The following is a 16,115-nucleotide window of genomic DNA, read 5'->3' as shown; positions in this document are numbered from 1 at the left end:
CACACACACACACACACACACACACACACACACACACACACACACACACACACACACACACACACATGCGCAACGATAATTTAGACCTGACGAGCCGCAGGCACGAATTGAGATAAGTGCATACGATAAGGGGCACTTGTGTTGTATGCCGAAAGGAGGACTACCTCACGAAACGATGAGATGCCAGCGAGGTCACAACGGCGCGAAAGAAAAAAGCGAGAGTGCTGGGAGTTTTACGACGTGTGCCGTTGATAACGAATTTGTCAAGGGCTACGACCGCGCGCGTTCGTCGCCTCCGGCAGTTTGGCCATTCGCGAAAAAAAATTGCGACGACGACAACATATTGCAGTGAACGCGTACTGATACCGCGAACGAACATCCTTCGCATGAACCCTTCAAAACACGCACGCACTCGGCTTGTTTGTCCAAATCGAAAAGTGAAGTTCAATCACCCAGGGACGATGCGCCGATCCCTCTCAGCTTTCCTCTTAAATCTGCTCGTGTTTCATGCTTGTCATAATTATCTCAATCTTTTAAGACGAAAACTTTTAAAGCTATATAAAGCTACAAAATTGCTTTTTTCTAATTATTATATTTTTATTTTTCTATTTTATTGTATATATAGATTTGTAAACGTTTTATCGTTAAAATATTGAAATAAATATTCTATAACCACTTGTTGTAAAAAGATGAATGATTCAAAATATTTACGTATTAAGAATGTGAAAAACAAGATTAAAACATTGCGAGACAGTAAATAGCAAAGTTAAGATAATTCATGTGCGGCAAAAATTCATATGTCGTAATTAATATAATGCGAAAAAGAAAAAGATTTCAACACTGTTAAATTATCATAAATTAGATTGACTCGAGTTTCATTTATCAGTATTAAACGAGGGGAAGATAATCACTTAATGTAATCGTGGGACAGAGTCCTCGAAATCATTATAAAATTCATATGAAATCTCTATGTATAATCCGATAATTATATACGTGCAGCCACGAGAAATTATTGTATTAATCAGTATAGTATTAAATAAAATCGTATATTTTTCCAAATGATTTCATATGTAGTGAAAAAAATTATTTGTAATCAGATGAAATCGTATGAAATCATGTAATTTGTGGGACAATATTCCAGCTAGTGATTACCCCCTCGGTATTAAAAAATAGCTAAACGACAATGCTTAATTTATGATATATCATATCAATACGTATCATTAATGAGCGAAACGAGAATCATTTTAACAATGGATATCGACTGTGCGGTATAGAGTCGATAATTAATGCAACGCCCAAACCTATAAATTTTAGTAACTTGATATCTTGGCACAATCATTACGAATGATACATTACGCCGTGAAATGACGGTTTAAGAGCAAAACAGCTCGGGAAGCAACTCTTGCCTTTCGTAGGGTATTTAAAGTATCCTTCCTGTTGCCGGTCTCTCGGACCGTCGAAGGAAACAGCCGGATGAAGGCAAAAGGACTCGCGAAAGGGGCGGGTCTAAATGACGAAACCAGTTTTAGGGAGCGTAAGAGTGGTAGTGTCGGGGAACCTGATCCGGTGCGATTCACTGGTGATATCCTTTTGGTATATGAACCATCGCCATGAGTTACCGAACCGCAACACTTAAACCGCCCAAGTATATACTGCCCGAAGAAAGATACAAAGTAAGGAATGAGGCTGGCAGAGAAAGATAGCGAGGAAGGGAAAAAGGGAAAGAAACAGGAAAGGAGAAGGAAAACAGGCAGGTAAAGAGGCTCGTCAGATTTATTATGCCTCGTGACAAAATTCCTTTACACACGCGATATTAATAACGCGCGTATAAATCTGTCCTGAAAAAAATAATTACAAGAAAGTGCAAACGTATGTTGGTATTTCACGTAAAAATAAAAGGACTTGTAAGATGACGAAAGATCAGAAATAAATGATACGAAAAGAGAAAGAAAAACGATATAAAATTAAAACTTACAAGTGTTATCTCTGATATACGTTATATACGCATGCACACCTTTACACATGCAATAGATAATTTTTTATCATGACCATTTTGGCCTTGGTATTTTTATTATTGAGGGTAACTTTACCCCTCGCCCACGCGAAACGCCGTGATATAGTAATAGCATTTTCACGAGAATAATTGTTACATGTTTACAGAATAACGAGTCCGACATCGACTCTGAGTTATAATTTTTATGAATTTGTGAAAACGGTTTTTCGAATTTCAATTAAGTCTATTGACTAATTAAACTATCTTATTTTCCCAATTAAATAAAAAATATGCTTTTCTCGATAATAATTTCCAAATAAATGATATAAACATTAATATTAATATATTAATTCTGATATAGGTAACTAACACATGCATTTACTAATGATAAAAATAATAATATTTCATAATATTAATCTAATTTAAATATTAAACATTCAGTTAGTTGTTTGAAAAAAAATTGTACCTAAAACGAAATGTTAAAAAGCGCATGCAGGAAGGAGCTTAAGGTGCTTTATGATTAATAAAAGTCTACGTGGATGTGACTTGGCGATCGCGAAAAATTCTCTCGTACGAAACGCGTGCGGCTTTCAGAGGACTCGTCTCTCCAGCGCGTTCGAAGGAGTCGAGTCCTGTCGGCGGACTTAAGATCCCGAGAGCGGGTTTGCTGCGATCCGCTGCCACCCCCCGGTCCCGGTGGATCCTTTTTGCAATTAAAAAACCGGATGGACAGGTTCCAGCCACGGACATTCCGCAAATTCTGACCGCGAAATCGAGCGTAGAGGCCGGACCGGGTGGAGAGATGCGGAGACTCTCGGAGAATAAATAGCGGTGTTAGAGATCCCCCTTTTTTCCCCCATCTTGCATCCCTACCGATCCTCCCACCATTTTCTCAGAGTCTTCTTGCCTCTTCGTCCTGCCATTCCCGATTCACGAGAGCGGAGATCAAGTTCCTCCTCGACAACGTCCGCAGTCTCCATCTATAAGCCCTTCGGTTTGGATTATCGGGACGCTTCCGACCTCGCGCATCACAGGAAGCAAGAGAGCGAGAAAGAGGGCAGAAAATGGGGAAGTGATATCGGATTATCCCGCGAGGGATATATCTGTGCTTTGAATGTCTTGAGCGATTTTCAGAACTCGATATTGCTGCTCAATATATAAGAGCGACTGAAGAGAAGGAATTCGTAATAACGTTAGACGTGAAATTTAAAGTGCAAGATATATATATATAGTGATGCACTTAGAAATATTACATATTATTCCAAAACGTAGAACATACCTATCGAATTCCGAGTGTGCATTAAACATCGAACGGCGAGTTGGACTCGCGTGATTATTACTTACGATGTCCATGACTCTCGTAAGTTTCACTTACTTACCTGAAACAGAAAAGAAAAATCGAACGTTATATCGTACGGTCCACGCAAACAGAGAGTAAAAATTATAACTACAGCCACTTTTACCAATTACTTGGAACAAACGAGGGGGATAAAGTTTCCATCGCTATCGCATATATTCCGCGTATTCGATGCGCATCATGGTCAGCGCAACGAGCCTGAGGCGCACCATCGCATCGAGAAGCAGAGAAGACGAAGCAGAAGGAAACAGAGGGGGATGGCGGGAGGGACACAGTTAATTGGATCGGAGATTTCAGCCGCGGCCGACATTCCCGAAGCCGGAGAGGCCGGATCCCTTTGTCTAGTTAGTAGCGGCTTGCAAAGCGCTCACCCACATTTTTCCTGTCAGTACAGCGCGCATTTACGCCGCGCGTCTGCTCCCATTTCCGATTGTTACGCAACGGCAGCGCAATGCCGATCTACCGCTCGCGTAACGCTTACAACGCTTACAACGCTTACAACGCTTACAACGCGCGTTCGTGAATCGTGCTAAGGAAAGGATTTCACGATCAAATTCAGCGGACGCGAATCTCGAGTGCTTCAATGGTGATCGAGCGATCTTCGAAGCGCATTCCTAATAATGTACATACCGAATATGTATTACCGAAATGTAATTATTGGGAAAAGAAAATATCAAAATTAACATTTCTTAAAAATTATTACATAAACCCAAGTAAAAATTCTACTAATTCTAAGAGATGCAAAATCACATAAACATATTTAGCGTTAAACACATTCACTGGGAGTATTTCCTTTATCTATTTCTAGCACCATACAGGTTGAAGTTAAAACATTTCCACATTATTAATCACAGGAGGAGTAACGGGACGCGTGGGTGGGAATATACGCGAGGCGATGCATAATCAGCATGTCCGTCGCGTAAACATTTCTGCGGTAACGGTGAAAGTTCAATTCCGTCGATCGCAAAGTGTATTCATCTCATTCCTAGAGAGTGAAATCGTTCGGGCAATTCTCGCGCGGCGTAGTACACTATACTTATACTGGGTCATTCCCGTTGAGAGCGGTGATACATCGCATGGGCGTCGCGATCAACTATACACTTACGCCTGTTTACTCTCTAGGACAAGCAATAAGCTTTAAACGAAGTGCGTTGCTTCTCCTAGACTGAGACTTTATGGAGGAAACTTGTTGATAACCTCATATATAATCTGCAACAATAAACTTATTGAACTATAAAGCAAAAAGATTTTAATATAGACACTAACTTTTAATAGTAATCTAATAACACATTAATTATAACAATTATCATTAGCCAATCGATAACATATATTGGAAAAGTGAGAATTTTTCTCACTGAAAGTAATAGATAAAGAAGAAGGTAAAAGAATAAGAAATTTTTACGTCTCCGCTTTAGTAAAAAAAGTTACATAATCGTTGATCTGTGGACAATTCTCTCTTCTAAATTTCGTAATCGTTAATAATAACCTTATTATATGCACGTAGAGAGAAGTAGGCGAACGAGCTAGGAGCGAGCTGGACGACGTCCGTGAAAGAGAGTCGATTGCGAAAACGAGCGTCTTGCAAAATGCAAGCGCGGACCTAAGCGCGCGGGCCTAGGCCTAGGTTGCAGCTGGGTAACGCGATAATACGTATGTACATATAGTACGTACATATAGACCCCGTACGCGCACGTGTAAGACACATTAATCGTGACGTTCGAAGCGAGATAGGGATCTAGAAGCGAACCGTTCTACACACAATCCCCCTCGTGGGAGAGAAAGAGAAATCAGTGATGTGTGTTTCGTCTCTCTTTTCCTCCAACTATTATATATTTTCCTCTAACAAGCTGCTGTAAAATGAACGACTAACGAAACCGCACCGTGCAACTGCGCAACGGGATCGGTAGTTGTAGAGTTCGGTATCGATGACAGCGGTCGTGTTCCACGCTGTAATGTTTAGCCACTAAATGCCGTCGTCCAAGTCTCATCTTACATTAACATTGACATTCAATATTAGGCGAATAGGAATAAGCAGAGACTAATACTTTGTTCGTTGGAGATGTCACGTATCTCTAATGTTACCTTTTTGATGCTAACATGGCAACATACGAAGGGAAATTTAAATATTATATAAATAAACACAATATAATATCTTATAGGAGAGACAACATAATATCTTATATATAAGTAAATAATTTTTCCAATTGATAATACAGAAAAAGTTCCAGTATTATCGAATTTTATTACATTTTCATTACATTGTTTATTGATCGATGTTTAAAGAAAGAACACATGTCTTTACTTTAAAAAGCAGACCTGTGAAAAATTTTTTTAATTTTTCTAAATTTTTTAAATTATACATTTAAAATGTTTTTCTCCTAAATTTTTTATTATAATTTTACGCTGTCTAGTTAGTTCTCTCAGTGCGCGTTTTGAAACGATAATTAAAAGCGAAAAATAATATCAAGTTACGCACGAAAAAATTCGTGATGTGTGATAGTATATCACAAGATAAGTGCAGGTGATTCTCTACATTTTTCGCATTCTCTTACATTTCGATAGAATCTACACAGCGAAATCGCATCGACGTTCCGGGTTATGCAAGAAAGCATTAATCATCGGCCATTCCTTCCTTGCAGATTGCAGTTACGTCTGCACATACCTACGCAACGAAAGAAAGATTCGGTTGAAGATTAGAACTAACCAGGCCGATGCAACCGAGCAGCAAAAGCAATCGCTACTTGGAGGATCGGCAGCGATTTCCATTTCTGCCCCCGTTTCCGCCTCGTTGCCCTCGCGTGCCCCGCGAGATCGACCGGGCCTCAGTCGGGTATGCCCTCGCGTTCAAGATTGCATACACGACGACGCGATAGTTGATGAGCGACTACACTATTCTCTAATCGAGATCCCGCGAGAGTGAGAGAACGTCGGCGTCGCGTCGTCGCGCCCACGCGCATGCACGCACATGTAATCCATAGTCTGCCGAGCGCACGCGTATGCGTGCGTTATGTGCATTTCGTATGCGGGTGCGCCGATACGCATGGTCTTTCTCGTACGTGAAGATAGGAGAGAGAGAGAGAGAGAGAGAGAGAGAGAGAGGGGCAGGCGTATATTGCGTGTATGGCGTGTTTGCGCCTTGTCACAATTAATCACTACCCACGTGGTTGCCACCCAGGCCACAGCTTTTCTACGCGACGCTTGTTCCCGGACGATACCGCGAAAGCGTGTTTTGTCGTAAACGTCGAAGATCCGTCACGGCGCGGCGTGAAAGACAGGCAGTTCGACCCCGACGACCGTGTCGAGGAGTAGCGAAATAATTTCCTACTAAATGCCAACGAAAGATACTTTCGCGAAATCGCTGTTAACGTTGACATTACTTGGCAGTTTTCAACGTTTTGACAAATGAGATGTGATTAATTAATTACATTATCAATAATTAATCGAATAGAAAGAATATATCAATAATCATGATAAAAGAATAAATTGTGGTAAATATTGTAACTGTATTATATTTTCTTATAGATTTCAGATATTATGTACGTTAGTCATTTTCCCTCAATTTTTATAATACAATTAATCACTATAAGAGGAATATTAAATTCCACATGCACAAGTCTGAATTAAAAAATTTAAATAATTAAAAATATATATAAATTCGAGTATACGATAAATCATAAAATATAATTCAACACTTTGTAATAATTATAAAAGCCTCTCCTCTTCCTTTCACGTTTACCACAATTGCAGTTAATAGCAGGGCGGTGCGAACACGCACGACATACATGTAGTCCGCCGGCGCTTCCGGCCGGCGTTAAGTTGCCCTTAATTGCAATTAATGCGCGATCGTTTTAATTAGATGGAGACAAGAGAGAAGAGATCCTTTCTCGCGACGCGCGAGGGGTGTCGTTCGCCGCGAATAGAACGAACCTTAATTGGGAGCCGGAGGGGTGCGATCGTTTCGTCATCGTAAGGGTGAGCCCACCCGTTATAAGCCCGGAGAACTTGTTGCTGCACAGATGGAGGGTCAAACGCAGCAGTAAGCACGGTGGCTTAGGCGCGTATTGATCCAACAACACGACCGATGCATATATACGTGCATCGTTGCTGTGCTGGCTATGCCAACAACGAGCATCTATCTATCCATCGCGCATATCCATCACGAAGAAAGCCGAATTTTTTTCCATCAACTTTGGAGGATGGGAAAGCGGTATGAACCATGTATTGTTGGTTAAAAAAAATTGTTGGTACATTTTTTAGAACAGCAATTTTAGAAAAAAATTACTCGTACCAGTAAATTAAGTAATAACAACTATTATATATACAATATAATGGAATGAAAAACAGCTTTTTATAGTTGTTCATAAATGTTCACTTAATGTTATAAACGTGTGACTCCACTAATTATGTTCTTTTTGTGAAAAAGGAAGAGAAAAAGTTTAACCTTTGAATTCTAATTTTTTTACTAGATAAAATAAATCTTTTATTTAAAGAGTGTATTTCACAAAGTATTGCATTATTTTATAATATTAGAATATTTGTTTTTTTTCCGGATTTACTTATCACTATTTTATCTCCATTTTGTAAGCTTGTTTTGAATCGTTGAGTGTTTGATTATTAACATATTCAAGAAATACAAAGAATTATCCGGGGAATTATCAATACTTTAGTATAATTATTTTCCTTAATGGTAAATTGCAAGAAAAATGATATTAAAAATATCATTCGTATATTGAATCGGAATAACGTCAACATAATTGGAAACGAGCTAATTTTATCTGTCCCGCAAAGAACGGAAATCTTATTCTCCCGAGACAAACATTTGAGACAAACACTAAAAGTTCGTCTCTAGAGACACACACACACAGCGATACTGATTTATTGTACTCTCTCCGGTCTCGGCAAATAAACTGGTGGAGTTACCCTAAGTACCTTCAACAGGATGTTTGTTTGCCCGTGAATTGAAAACCACGAAGGATATTTAAATATGACTCTGTTACTTTAATCCTGGAATATATACATATTTAGATCGCAGCGGCGGTGGCGGCGGCGGCGGCGGCGCGGATTGTGTATTCGGATACCGAAGTTTTCTCATAGGAAAAACGATGATAGGCGGACCGCGTACACGGAGAGGAAAATCAATACGCGCGCGGCGCACGCGAGGCGTATTGTACGTTTACGTTACAAAATTGTCGTGATAGGAGTTTGCTTTGCACAGTGATTCAAACTTCGAGACCGACGCTTCTGTACATCGCTATTTAATTCGCAATTGTAATGTACTTGTACAGGTCAGTAATAAACAGCGCTGCAGTTTTATGCTGGACTTGTGAGTTAGCGACTTTTAATCTCGTTATACATGGAAAAAGTGGTCACATATAGGATAGCAAATAATAAAAAGAGAGAGTACAAAAAGATTCTATATATAAAATATACATTATTTCCAAAGTTAATTATTCTGATTCTATAATATCTAATAAATTAGTTCAAATATGAATTTTTTATATATTCCTAATAGTATTTATATTCAAAATAATTTTATACACGAATTATATATACATATATAAATGTGCTTTTATCTCAATAGACGAATATAGTGTTAGAGTTTAATGTAGAATGATCCCGAATATGAGTACGAAAGAATTGTTTGAAAATTTACACCGATTGACTTGTAGAGATCAAAGCGCGCGTTATCTTGCGTTTCGTGCGTGCGAAATATTTACAGCGTTCAAACAGCGTGGCAAATGTCAATGTTCGTGTTTAACATTTCGGCACATTCGCGGCGTGAGACTCGAAGCGAATGCGAGAACGTCGTCGCACGGCCATGGCCGTGAAAGTGAAATTCGTGAATGGAACGTGCAGAACAACCCGGGCGACGGAGTCGCCGAAGTGAAGGTTGTTGCCGATTCGGCTTCGCTTACGCATCGCACGATTCTCTGTTCTCTCGCGATTCGTTCTCGGTCATCGCCATCGCCTCCGCGTAAAAGTCAATCCAAAACAACAGAGATATATTATATTTTCAATCGAACATCCATCAATGTAACCAAAAATTTACATGAAATTAACAAACATCTTAACAGACTCTTCAAAAATTGATGAGACTAAGAATAGAATAATAAGAGTATAGCGCAGTAAGCAAATGATTTAACAAACGCGAAATTAATACATAAATGTTGAATAATTCATAAAATTCGAATGTTTCAACTTACCTTGGAGTTTTCATCAGTTATAAATAGAAAGAGAGATAAATTTGAAATGTCGAAAGTGGCATGCCACTTGACACAATTGATGAGTAGACAAAAATAAAATACATTTAATTAAATTCCTTCTAAAATATTGAAAAAATATGGCGATAAAAAAAATCGGACAATTAGTAAAGTCTATTGGAATTCGTCTAATTAAATTTGTTCTGCAGTTTAGTGTGAAAAATACTACTTCAATGCTAGACAAGCGTAAAAATATATCTGATGTTTTTATATTTTCAATCTTATTATAGCGCACGACGATGGGGCGAGGTGTCATTTTCATTCTCCGATTCTACAATGAAGTCTCGCTGTAACCGAACACCGGCATTTTTGCCCATGCAGCTTTAGCCGCGCTTTACGATGTCTCGTGTGGGCGAGTAAAAATAGGCAAGTCCCGAACGGTGCATAAAATGACGGGAGTTTAAAGGGAGAAAGAGCGAGAAAGGAGAGACAGACATGCCACGCGGAGGCGGCGTTAAGGTTTCTTGCGAGCGAACGTTGCCTGGCTGCCTTGCGCGGTCTTCGCGAAGAATGTCGTAATCGCCGATTAGAAAGCTTGAGACCATTAGTTCCATTTTCTCGGCCGCCGCATCGTTAAGTCATACACGAACGACGACGTGTTACGATCGTATGCACGCACAAAATTGGACTGGACAGACTATTTTCCGCCATAAATCAAGGGTACGTCGAGATGGTTCGTTGAGATGTGAGAAGAAAGCCGTTTTTGTAAACATTTTCTATAGAAATTTCCTAAAGAAAATTTAAGTTTCTCTCTAATTTTCAAAAAATTTCCAAAAAAAATCGCAAACGCAATTCAATTACTATATTGAAAAAAAATGATGCATCAACAGCATTATTAGTTTAATTGAAAATAATTTTGTTGATTTGTGTAGAACTCTTCAACTCGGTACTGACTCGTTATCTTAATATGACGTAGGTTTGCAAAATAACAAGAGATATTTATTGGGAAATGTAAAACATAATCACACAATGTTTGTTGTTTTTGTTTAAATCTAATAAATTAATAAAGACGACCTCATCGTAAAGACCTTTCGCTCGCACCTACTTTCATTACGTACATTATTATTCAACGCCGCAAACTGTTCCTTTTCTACATTTTCTACAACACCTACATTTACAACAGTATTAATGAAAGAAATAAATTTGATTGAAACAATTTTATTAAAACAAGAACGTTTTCATTTGTTTCATTAATAGTGTGAATTAACAAAATTATTTTCAATTAAAATACTACGGTTAATAAATAACGGTTAATAATCATTTTTTTCAGTGTATCTATAATTTTTCAAAGAGATATAAAGTACATATCACAAAATTTTTTATCAAATTTATTTTATATATTTTAACAAATAATCTATAATGATATTAATCCATAAAACATTTTAATTTTGTTACTCCGCAATTTATTTACAACTTTCCCTATTTCCGTACTTCATCTGCACACGTATATATAATATGTATGTACACGTATATCTATATATATAAATCGTATCTGGACTATTGATTCAAGTATTTGTAGAGGAAGTACGGAAATAGAGAAAATTGCAATTAGCGCGAAGCAATAAATTAAAATGTTTTCTGAATCAATTATCACAGATTATTACAGATCGCTGAACACTGACATATCACACTGATAAAAGCACTCTGCATCAATTAGTATAAAACACATGTAATAGAATTTATGAAACTTCAAACTCGCCTGGTATGTTCCGCGTAACACTGCGTGTACTTGCGCATGATGACGTGTTCACGAAAGCAGAAGTTACGAAAAAAACGAAGGCTTTTGATGCAAATTACTTCGCGAAACGGACCGTAAAAGCGATGTACGGCTAGCGTAAGAAGAAAGAATAAATTAACGTCGATCGTATTTTTAAGCGAAGAGTAAAATCTGGTACAAAACATTTGTACTGTAGGCAAGTAGGTAGGCAATACACGTCGCCGTCGAAAGCTCGAAGAGCTCGAGCTTAGCAGATGGCAGGAAAATGATTATGAATTATGGTAGCGCGACCGACGCGGCTCGCTCAAACTCGCTTCCTACATTTGCGGCATTTGCGGCGTAGTAATTAATGACGCTTATTACAGGCGATGTGTTTATAAGCTCCGCCGGATTTACGGGGCGAATAGGTCAGCTTATTTGGAACGGCCGCATACGAGCCAAGAATTGATCGAGCCAACGTCTAATACCCCAAGAGCATTAAAACAACGACACAACGAAGACGAGGAGGAAATTGAATTAAACATACAACGAGGATCGATTTGACCTCATTGCGATGTTATACGGAATTAAACACTTTGTACTATCGCGCCATTACTAATTACGATTAATTTCAATCCAAGAAAATCGCGAAGCATTGAATATTTAAATGCGAATGGTTCGTAGTCGTACGTTACCACGACACAAAATTCTTCAAGTATTCTCAGGTCTTTCTTTCCGAAACTCTACCTTCTCAGTTGCACAATAAATATTCCTAGCAAAGAACTTTATCAGCTTTTCTTTAAGACAGTCGTAAATATTACATTTTCTTTCAATTTTTACGAAAGTTTTTTTTGAAAGAATTCATATTTTATATCTAACAAAGAAATATCATAATCAAGATGGATAATCAGGTTTCCTGGTATACGGAAGTGTTCGCAGAGCATGTCTAGTTTAAAACTAAATTAAAACTAAAAGATATCTTCACGGAAAGAACGATTTTTCTAAAGTATCTACAAATTTAAGTAGATGCAGATCAGAAAATCATTTTGTTGGACCATCAAAATAATTTTGTAGAAAACTAGAGCATAACAAGCAATGTTGCAAAAAGTCGAGCAAACAACTTGAGTGTCCTACTTAATTATTTTTTGATAGATGAACAAAATTTATTTAAGATCTGTATCTAGCTAAATTTTTAAATACTTAAGGAAAACTTTGCAGTGTCACAATCGTTGGAGGTGGGAGAGGGAACTCGAAATGAAACGAAAGGTTCCGTAGGAAAAGGCTCCAACCGGTATCCCATCATTGAGTTACGGGTACAGGTGAAGTTGGGAGCGACGCGTAATCGACGACGCGTAAACCCGGCAGAGGAACCGTCCGTCCGACCGACCGACGCGGACTTGGATTCTTCTAAAAATAATACCCATCGCGCGCGCGCGCGCGCGCGCCTGAAGCCTGAACGAGAGAATGCGAACGCTGCTCCACTGCCGACCAAACATCATGCTGAATAAACGAAGGAACAAATGAATGCACATGAACCTTTCGAACCTTGCGGATAGAATTCAGAGACGAATTTATTATGCGAATTAGTTTCCTCGAGGTCAAAGTATCACGATAGTCTGCTTTTTTAGTAGGTTGCACTTTATTAAGTTGCCTGCATGCAAAATGAAATCAATATATATTCAAGCTTTGAATGGAAAACGAACAAAGGCAAACGTTGCGGAACGAGATGGAGTTGCGGTAAAAGTATAGTTGAAAATACAGATTTATTTGTAAATGTCTCTCGTTTCATGTGCAAAGAAGTATATCGGATTCTATGGCAATAAATCGGAAATAGAGGAAAGTGCACATGTAAGGAGAACAAAGAAAAAGAGGGAGGGAAGGAGGTAACCGAGAGAAATCTATTTATTGTAAGGGAAAAGATGTGAGTAAACACTGTTGCGCGCCTTAGGAATGTAAAACATGGGCAACTTGACTCAACCGTTATTTTTAAATGTAAATACTATGTCGACTGCTTTATCTGAATGAGCTCGCTTATCAGTCCGCAAACTTGTATATGTAAAGTAAGACGAAAACGTGCGACGATATCTCACGAGAGAAAAATGTATCTTAATGTGGCTTCTTCTTGTGTTACGTAAATCGTTTTAACCTGAAAATACACACACAAAACGGATATACTAAATCCGGATACGGTGGACTAACAATAAGTAATATACCTAATAATATTAAAATGAAAACTTTGACATTGTATTAATACAGTAAATAACATTTTCGTTAATTCATCTCTCTCTCCCCCCCTTTCTACAAAAATTTCTTTGCTCCAGAATTCCTTCTTATTTTAATATCTAACAAAAAAAACTCGTGAAGGAGAAAATGATAAATCAAAGCTCAGAAAAATTGGTAAAAGAATGAGGCTGAATTGAAATGAGAATAAATGAGTTTAAATTTGGAATAAGACTACATTTGTGAATTTAAAGTATGCTACATATGTCGGTTTATGCAATGATTTGCTAAAGTATCTAAATATTTAGCTACATACTAGTCTGAAAATAAATTTTGTTGACATATTAAAATAGTTATTAAGTAGGAATTTTAATTGAGATAACCGGAATTCTGATTGATACAGTCAGAATCTTCAGGTTCGTATATTTTTCTCAGTGTGGTTATTCAAAATTTTTTGCAGCATTATTCATTGCATCAAGCTCAAGTTTTTTTTTACATAATTATTATGATGGATGGATGGATCCAACAAAACTTTTTTCAGATCTGTAGCTACCTAAAATTTAGATACTTGAGCAAAATCTTTTTTTTCCGTGTGTAGTATGTACGTATGTGGAATCTACCATCGGGTTACGACAGGGTTACGAAGATCGCGAAAAATGTGTCAACCTACAAGTGCGTCGTCGAGCGATCGTGAGATTTCGCATGAAGACAGATACGCGGAAGCTGACGCGTGGCGTCGCACCGGAAGTCATTGCTATCCGTCGGTTTCGTGTCGGCGCGTATCGAGGGACAATAACGCAGTTATTCGAGGAGGGAGTCCAGGACTTTCTACGTAGATACAGTGGTCGAGAGTTTAGTATACCACGGCGAAGCACCGTTAGGACACTAAACTTTTATTGCGACCTGTTTTCCCTCACGTTGCTGGTACATAGAATAGATATCAGCATCACCTTAACCCGCGAGACCAACAACGGCACGCCGTTAATCGGAAACTCGAGAGAGACGCGGCTCCTCCGCCGTTTAATCACGATTTTTTACGATTAGAAGATTTTCGAATAAAGCGAAAAAGAAATGAGAAAGTCGCGGCAGATATTAACTTCGCAGAGTAATATGACTTCAGGAGAAAATAGCGTGTCTTTTCTTTTATTCAATTTTCTAATTTTACATTTTTAGAAGTTATGAAACTCGCGAATAGGATTACCCCATATTTGAATTACAAGATAATAGAGTACACATGTAAACACCTATGTTTTAAAAAAAGATAATCTTGAAGCGGAAGGAAGAAGTATAATTTTTTTATGCGTTAAATGTAGATGCTCTTAATATGAAATAAAATTTCTTGAATATAACATTCATTAAATTCCTACAACTAATATAATTTTATAAATATAAAATTTTAATTAAAATGACCAGAAGTTTTACAATCTCAAAAAGAGTACATGTACTTTTAAAAGAGTTTAGTAACTCTAATCACAAATTATGTTTGAAAGTAAACATTTAGCGATCAATCTATATTATTCCATGACTGTGAAAAAAGGAGAAAGAAATATTTAACGTGAAATGTAATTCTCAGAACACATTTGACATGCTCGCTCTAAAATATTAAGAAATTCTTTTTTTAATAAATGCTAGCACCGTCTAATACCCATTTCCAATGTAGATTAGAACTCTAATCTCGGTTCGGTTCAGATACTCTCTATCTTATTCTAAAGTTTTAAAAATTAGAAAAAGATGAAGAACTTATAGATTCAATCAGAGATTTACAGTTTATTAGCTACATTTAACATGGTCAGTTTTAGGTGATAATGTTTATCAAAAAAAAAAAAGAAATCTGTTGGTATTTTAGAGCCTATCTCAAATGTGTTTTTTTGAAGATAATATTTCACGTTAGATATTTCCTTTTTCCATTTCTAAGCCATAAAATGGCTTTTCTAGTAGTTTCTCGACTTTATATCGTATATATTAAATAATCTTCATTGGTGCGTAAACGAGCGTAAATCGTATGACACATGGAAAAAATGGTTTTGCTGATCTAAAAATTTAGTAAGATATATTTTGTTGAATTATCAAAACAATTATAGGTCATTCCTATCATTCCTCATCCTGAAATTCTATATAACTTTACCTTTTGCTTATCATGCTTGAGTTTTCTACGCAAATGTTCAGATCTATATCGTCAGTTAAATTTGAAGATATTTCAGCAAAATCATTCTTTCCGTGCATATTACCTAATACAATTCAAGATGTAAGCCCAAGATTACTTCATAGAGAACGTGAAGAAGTCAGTGTTATTCGATCGTATTCTCGGCATTGCAAAGGCACGCTATTGTTTATAGTTGGCAACGCGTTAATCAGCGAACGGCTGAAAACAGTGGGCGACGCGCTCGATATACGCGCGCGATGCACCAAAATAATCAGTCGTTCGGCCGACGGAAGCGTCGAAGAAGAGGACAAGTGAGAGAAACGGGAGAGACGGGAGAAAGAGAGACGAAAGATAGCAGGCATCTACGTTACCTATAAACACACGCGGAACACGCAGGGCAACACGCACACATAAGCGAAGAAGTGGAGAGAGAGAGAGGGGGGGGG

General features: G+C 37.8%; 1 protein-coding gene across 1 annotated transcript in view; it reads right to left on the bottom strand.

Moving 5' to 3' along the window:
• The window catches only part of jing (AE binding protein 2 jing), an 88,969-nt gene that overhangs the window by 70,622 nt on the left and 2,232 nt on the right, over positions 1 to 16,115 (bottom strand). The gene's annotated exons all lie outside the window — the stretch shown is intronic.

Source organism: Trachymyrmex cornetzi, unplaced genomic scaffold (assembly GCF_001594075.2).
Source record: "Trachymyrmex cornetzi isolate Tcor2-1 unplaced genomic scaffold, Tcor1.1 scaffold949, whole genome shotgun sequence".
Lineage (NCBI taxonomy): Eukaryota > Metazoa > Arthropoda > Insecta > Hymenoptera > Formicidae > Trachymyrmex > Trachymyrmex cornetzi.
The sequence above is the reverse complement of the archived record's forward strand: the minus strand, read 5'-3'. Positions and strand labels throughout refer to the sequence as shown.